At 47.4% G+C, this 8,146-nt stretch overlaps 1 long non-coding RNA gene across 1 annotated transcript; it reads left to right on the top strand.

Moving 5' to 3' along the window:
- Positions 1–528: 528 nt before the first annotated feature.
- On the top strand, positions 529–1,509 carry LOC135812136 (uncharacterized). The gene is made up of 2 exons (XR_010552759.1): positions 529–746; positions 846–1,509. It is a non-coding gene; the product is annotated as an uncharacterized LOC135812136 (long non-coding RNA).
- Positions 1,510–8,146: the final 6,637 nt, after the last annotated feature.

An 8,146-nucleotide genomic window follows, 5' to 3' on the forward strand; every position in this document is an offset into this window, starting at 1 on the left:
CGCCCACGGTCTTTTGCAGATAAGCAGGGTAAGAACGATTGAAATGCAAATTCTAGATCAGATTGAATTACGCATAGCACATAAAGGCGACAAGCGCACGGGGACAGTTGACGAAAAGAACGCCGTAGAGCACCAATTTTGCGTGACACCTTGGCAACAAGCTTATCACAATGAGGTGTGAACGAGAGCTTGTTGTCAATTACAACCCCCAGACAGCGAGCACTGGACACTTCTGTCAGCACTTTACCATTGATACAGATAGTGGGCGTGGGACAGACCGGCCAGCGCTTGGGAGCGATGAACATTACAACAGTCTTATTCTCATTGATAGTCAGGCCAAGTTGCTGAAGATCAGTAGCGAGTGCTGATAACGTGTGGGAAACTAAATCTGCAGCCTCCTTTGCCGTCGGACAGGATGCGTACACCGTTTTGTCGTCCGCAAAAGCGAGCAATTTCGTCGGCTTGTATGCGCTGGGTCTGCAATTCATGAACTGGCTTGTCACAATCGTGTCTTTGTTGTATGCGCTGTGTCTACAAAGCTAGTCGTCAAGTGAAGTGTCGTGGCGTGCATCGTAAAGGCATAGTATCGTGTATCGTGTGAGCACGAACCGTCGTGTGATATTGAAGGCTATAATAGCCAAGACATTCTCAGTCGTTATTTTCCTGAGAGCGACGAAGAGAATCGCTAGTCCGTGCTTGTATTCCAAAGAACAAACCTTCTTCTAGACACATTTTCGATATCCAGGGTGAGTGAGTAGCCTTCAGCTTCATTGTGCTAGGCAATTATTTATACCAGCAACTAATACATGTGCTGTCAATCCTTATGTTGTGAACATGTTTTGCAGATGGCTTCCAACACATCCTCCACAAGCATAAAATATGAAAGTTTCATCAGCTGTCCGATGGGTGGCAAATCCGTTGCGGAACTCCCTGGCATTGGGAGTGCACTCGGCGGCCAACTCACCGCGCAGGGCTTCGCCACGGCCGATAAGGTATACGGGCAGTTTCTGGTTCTCGGGAAGGACGAAGAGAAATTTTGCACATGGTTGAAGACCAAGTGTAATGCAAATAAGAAGCAGGCCGGGGATTGTTTCAACGCTCTAAGGGAATATGCCAACAGCTACCTGTGAGCAGTGCAGCTGAAGAAATAACTCGCTTTACTGTGCCACAGCTGGTCCTACATTGTACATGTACATGTAAATGTACAATGTAGCTGTTCAACAGTATGAGCAAGGTCAGTGACCAGTGTGCTGGTGACATTTCCTACCATTTCCAATGCATCTGTCCTATCGTCTGATTTGCCATTCATTTACTGCATAGGATGGACATGAAGCATGATACTACACGTGTTCCTTCTCCTTCATTTGTGATTGTACGTCCTCCTTACAACTGATCTCCTGTTTCTCGTTTATTATCCTTCCACTGTACGTGTATGTACTGATAGCTTTTTTCATTGAAATCCTTTTCTCTCTGAATCGTAATCGTATTGTCGGTGTGGCACCGGTTTTAGATATGGACCAGGACTGCGTAGGTATATGCGGATGTGCGGACGTCGGTGAATGCTGTTGTGTTTGCTTATTTAATAATAATATAATAACTTTATTAGGATGACCCAAAGGCAAATCGCCTATCGAGGGGTTCACCGCATTGAATAGTTGTGGTATGACAAAGCAAAGAGGAAACCATTGTGTGTGTGTGGGGGGGGGGGGTATATTCTAACATCGCGAACCAGACGGGTAGGCTTGCCCAGTATTATGAATTATGATGGTGATGGAAATGGCACAACATTGCGATGTGGAAAATAGCAGCCGGAAAGATGGCTTCGCGGTTCTATGCCGCCTAGCAGATTAGGGGAAGATTATGTAACAGAACTAGGAGAATGAAATTGAAGTCACCACTGCAGCTGTACTTATGGTTGATAAATATGGTGGTAAAGACACACCTGGCAATATGGCGGTAAACACACGCCTGCCCACACACGCTCTCTAGGCTGCAAAGTTCTGGCTCAGAGCTCTCCTTCTCACCACCACCACCACCATCAGTTCGCGCCTGGTGCCTGGTCGATGCATGGCTGGCGGTATCCGGCATAGCAGGCTGGTACATCAAGTAGCGCATGGCACATAGGTGATGACACAGCAACGACATAGCTCGATTGCGACGTAGACCCGGGTGCTCGAATCAGAAACGATTTGACAGGTGTGAAATTTCTCATCTGTAAATCTCAACAATGTCAGGATATACTTTTGGAGAGGCGATGGAACAGGGAAGGGAGTCTGGCTTGACCCACCCAGCAGGAATTCAGAACCTCGGTGCGCTACAACACAAGCTACAGTACGCAGTAAAATGGTCGTATTTCCTTCGGATTTTTTATTTGAAAATTGGGTGCTCGAATCAGAAACAGCAAACTCGTCAGATCGTCTACGATTCAAGCACACGGGTCTACCATCGTCTACGCTTGGTGTGGCAGTTGAGGGCAGGTAGTAGTAACTTACTACTTCGTTTTTGAGAGCAAGATGGTCAGTGGAGCCGCAGATTCAGCAGGTCTTTGGCAGCACCGTACAGGAGACCCACATCCTCGAATCAAGGACCCAGCAAAAAGTGGGTCGCGAGTATTTCAAAAACCGTTTACCGGGTAACGCTGAAATTTGGCATACCGTTAGCAGGCCGTATGTTGATGGTATTTGTGAAAACTAAACGAAATCGGAACAAGTTTAGGTACAATTTCAGGGTGTTTCTGTTTTGGTACCCTGTGTCTCATTCGAGCACCCTGGTCTACGTTTTGTCCCCGCTGGACTCATCAGGCAATCTTCTTCTTGGATGTCTTCATACGAAGCTTGACTCGGGAGAATGAAATTGAAGACACCACTGCAGCTGTACTTATGGTTGATAAATATGGTGGTAAAGACACACCTGGCAATATGGCGGTAAACACAGTCCAGATATCGACCTCAGAAGCAGCCATGGCGAGCCAAATGACAGGATGCAGCGCTTGGTGACGACGTAACCGTCGTTGTCGGCTTCTATCTCCGATCCGCAATCGGTCCTGAAACAGCATCAGCTCCGACACCTTGTCGCTATTTACAGAAGTTTTCAAGATGAGAGCTGCTCGTCAGACTCGTTTGCCAGCGAGGCCAAGATCTGGACCTGGTCCTGGAGGGGACCTGGATCTGATGGGACAATGACTGCGCTGGATTGTCTACACTACAGTCAGATTTGATCGACTGGCTAGATGGACAAAAACTATTCGATGTACATGTATGCACATGGACGTTAACCAAAATAAAAAATAAAATAAAATAAAAAATAAACCCGACCGACCGACCCTGGTACGGATGAGTGAAGTGACCCGAAACAACGAATTAATTCTAGGTGGCCTAATAAAGATATTATTATTCTTCCTCAGCCTACTCAAGCTCAACTGATGAGGGGTGAATTCCCCGAAACACCGTGTATTGAGCAGGGAGTGGTGCTTTCTTGCAGGTTTGCCGAGTGGAAGGCTGTCCCTCCAGGAAATCGCGATTCCACGGACGCAACAAATTTCGCGATTTGGGCCCAAACCCGCGATTTTCTGAAAAATCCGCGATTTCCCGCGTTTTTTGTTGTTTTCTGCACTTCTTTTGACATTTTTCTGCACTTTTCACGCAGTATACAGTGCTTTCCATGATCCTGCTCGTAGGTTATTTCCACAGTACGTAAATAGCGATTCTAAGGATACAACGAATTTCGTGATTTGGCCCAAATCCGCAATTTTCTGCCAATAATTCCGCGAGTTCCTGGCCAGTTCCGCACTTTTCGCCGCATTTTTTGTTGTTTTCTGCCGCAATTTCTTGCGCAAGTTTTCGAGGATTTTTTCCGCAAATTCCCGCAGGGACAGGGAAGGTGCGACGTGCTCCTCGTGTGCTCCGGATGGCAGTCGTGAGTCAGTCAAGTGTCAAGTTCGGCAAGAAGCGTGTGTTCCTAGTTGGAACAATCAACTTCATTATTATTAATATTATTATAATCCGCCAGTGCCTACTGCGCGCCGTCCACTATAAATCTCGGTTGTACTGCCGGTCCTCTTGTGCTAGTGATACCGTATTATCTCTAATAATTATAAGCACAGTCCTTCATTTTTTCAATCTACCTACGCCCCGTGCTATTATTGGAGACGTTCCTTTATTGGAGACTGTTCCAATATTATTTCAACTAGTGGTGTGCACGGGTAGTCGGGTACCCGTGAGGACCTCGGGTAGTCGGGTACCGAATAGTACCCGAAAACCCGAGGTCGCAGATGACATCATGTACAGTACAAAATAATTCACGCATGTCTACCCAATGCGCCAGGGAAGGGGCGGATGTGCATCGTGGTCTTACCATGGAAACATTACCCGATCGGGTACCCGTGCTACCCGTGGAAAACTACCCGGACCCGATACCCGAAGAAAATGCTACCCGACTCAGCCGGTCAGCCCAAATTTCAACCTCATTTCAGAGGCATGTTGTCATGCCAAATTCATGTCAAACACACACATTTCAGGGTCTTTTCGCCGGTACAGATAATGAATTTACAAAGTGTGCTTATAATGGAGACTGAGCACTTTATTTTTTGAATGCCGCCCCAAGGTGTTCTATTATTGGAGACGTGCTATTATTGGAGACTGTGCTTACATGTATATTAATAACGTATCGTGGGCGTTGGTCCTGCCGAGCGGGGCCGGAGTGACGGCCTGGCGGATTGTGGCGCTGTTCCAACGTCTCCAGGCGGCTGGTAATGGTCTGGAGCGCGGTTGTGATGGCGTCCAGCTGCGTCGGCGATGAATTCACTCCACACACAGGAAGCGGAGTACTCGGAGACTGTACTTATATTAATTAAGGCTAAGGTAGGTCACATTCGACGCAACGCCGACGGTACGGGACGTAAGGGCTTGTCGGGAGGGCTGGGGTGAGCTGTCAAATCCTGTACGATTCATACGACACGACATGCAGCAGTCGTTGCGACGTTCACCGTCGAACGGCGCGAGTCATAAGGCACGGTCCGTGACGGGGTGACTCTTGGACCTAATTTCTCGTTTTTCGGGACTTCTTTTCAATTATAATCTCCTTGAAAGAAGCGGAATCAAGTTCACTATACCAGTTTTTCGTGCAGCCATGGCATGCATTATTTTACGCGCTGCTGCTGGTCGCATCGTATCATCAACAATACATGTGCACTGCATGCAACGACGACGTTCTGTACGCGCTGAGGGCGCCGGCCCCGGTCAATTGACTGGATTTCCATGTCCGCGACAGAACTATACATGATTGTGTTCAAAGCAGTGCCGCGAACTCCAAACCGAAGCCCATCTCATATTCGCATTGAGTGCATGGGCCATGGGGCATCATCATGATCATGCCGCTCTCTACATGACTGTAGTGTAGCTTCGGCCTCGCCTATTCCGAGTATTCGTACACATGTGTAGATGAACGATGACAACTCGCTGATACCATTCATCTGAGTGGATTCTCCGCTGTTGAGTGTTGTTTGCCACGCAGCTGATTCGGCTTGTGGCACGTACAAAGCCGCTTGCACCTCGCCAATAAAGCATCGTTCACCAATAAAAACTAATGGAAGCACACATAAGACGTATCGTTTCTCTGTAATGACCATCGCGGTGCGAAAAATCACGATGACTCGGCTGGAGGTCGAGTTTTCCACATCCGTAGGAACGCCACCACACTCAAGGATCAACGCTCAGATGCCGCACCTAAACGGGTGGGAGGTGAGTAGATCAGACGCACCAAATTGGAAGTTCACCACCGAAACTTACATTAAAAATTGTATACTTCAGTTCCTGCATGTCGTCTATCCACCCTCCGCCATGACCACTTATGCCTGCTTACACACAACATATTCCTTCTCAAAATCTCGAACCACCTAAAGAATTATGATTGGTTTCACCTCAGTCGAAATACCCGTGACCAGGTCTCGCTCCCCGTCCCTCGTTTATCTGTTCTTCTCCGATCTCCCCTTTTTCTTGTTTACATTGTACTCTCATTGGCTCTCTCTTCCGTATAACTTGTGCAGTGTCTATCTCAGAATTTAAGAATGCGCTGCGTTATGTGAAATAGTCAACTTATATCTCATTTTTTTAATTTTTCTTGTAAAGAAAATAGGACCTAGACGTTACTGGTTATGGCTAAGGTAGCGATATTATACAGTCAGATAGTACGACAACAAGGCACACAACTGACAAATTTATTGAGTCATTCGACGACCTGACACCTAGTTCAAACATATCTACGAAGGGCAAACCAACAACCTTCCAACTTGGAAGGCTCAGATGCGGGAAAGTTCCAATGAGGGGAGGGGATGTGCCACGAATTCTAGAGGCCCTGCTCGACGATGAGGAGGAGAGGTGCGAGGGCATCATTCCAGTTCTTGTCCTGGACGAACGCTTTCTCAGGCAACGAAGGGTCCAAATGCCACGAACAAGTAACTATTCCGAGGTCACAGTACCAGCCTACACCCTGGACGATTCTCGGCAACATTCCGTACGTCGACAATCGCGTTTGAGGTTGGTTTTGTTGGCGGAGGAATACAGCAGTGACACCCCTCACCCCTACAATGCTACATGGCTTCAACTTGAGGCAGTCCATGTCCACACATCCGTTTTTACAACAGGAAGATGGCAGAGACATTTAGCCGAACAATGAGGCTGGGAAGTATGGTACCAGGGCCAATGACATAAATTATGGCGCGGAGCTGGACAGCATCCAGTATGGCCAGGTGTGAGGGAGCTGATCCCATCCACGCAAGGGGGGCATATTCCAGCACTGGCAGAACGAATCCTTTGTAATTGTATACAGTCACCCTGCCCGCGTGGCTGAGTAGGGGTACTGCCTTCCGCAGGAGGCCCAGCCGCTGCTTGGCACGTGATGCAACTTGCTGAAGGTGGAGTTGATAGCTAGGTTTGCAATCAAACGTCACTCCGAGCACCTTGACAGATTAATCTGGCGGAAGAGGACGTCCACCATGGACATAGTAATCAAGTAGCGTGCTCCACTGCCGGAAGAGTGCTCAATGCCCAAAAATATGGCAGAGCCTTGTACACAAGAGATACTCTAAAACTAGAAAGTCTAACGAGTCACAAAATTTCTAACGTCCACTTTTTTCGTTTTTTGAAGAAATGTTATCGCGAACGCGGTTTGAGATGTCTTTGTAAAGATGCACATGCAGATTGGTGGCCAGGTAGCCATCGTTAAACTTTCTGCACGTTATCATGCCAAAATTACAAAAACGCTAAACTTTTTGGTCGTTAAACTTTCCGGTTTTACAGTAGATAGGAAGCTGTTTCGGAACTCCGAGTTTCAAATACTACTACGGTCATCAGGCTACTGATGGCTCCAAAACGGGCAGCCTGAACATAAGGGGGAGTAAGGTGATAAGTACTGACTCTGAGGAGAATCGTAGCGAGTCAAGTGCAGGCGAGAAGTTGCCAAGTCTTCAGACTTGGGTCTATGCAGCAACGGCAGTTCCAGTATGAATAAAATCGAATCGAATAGAGCTGGGGACCTAAAATTAAGTGCCAAATCCACTCATGCTCACACCATTATAGTCCGGGAGCTGAAATCTGTAGGATGCTTTTTATTTTCGGGGTATGCCACTTCAGAGAGAGGACTTGAAACTTCGCACAGAGGTGGGTAAGGGTCTCTAGAAGACGATTTGAGAACTTGGCCGTCCCGAAGCTGTGCACCAATGCCGGTGCAAGGAGGTTTGTTCGCTCGTCGAACACTATTTCGTTGCCGTGATTTCACAGTTTTTGCGCCATTCAGCGCTTGAAAAATGGGGAAAATCAGCGGGTTTCGCTGACGTAACCAGACATTTTCATGCGAATGACTCAATTTTGCTAGATTTTCAAGAGAAACACGAAGCGAAACGCAAAGTCACACCGTCGATGAAGCATTTTTCATTCTGTTTCAATGTATAATTGTGTCGTTCTGAGTTCTGAAGTAACATACAGTAGCTGGTACGTAGGACATGACTGGTGGTCCTGAGATTGTCGTGCGTAACGGCTAAATGACTTGCCACTTGACCCTGATGTCGACAGGCAGGTCTCGTAGGAACTGTCCGTCTCCATCGAGGTGACTCTGGATTGTTTTTACCAATAGTGTTTTGTAGATTGATCCT

The sequence above is a fragment of the Sycon ciliatum genome, chromosome 3 (genome assembly GCF_964019385.1).
Source record: "Sycon ciliatum chromosome 3, ocSycCili1.1, whole genome shotgun sequence".
NCBI lineage: Eukaryota > Metazoa > Porifera > Calcarea > Leucosolenida > Sycettidae > Sycon > Sycon ciliatum.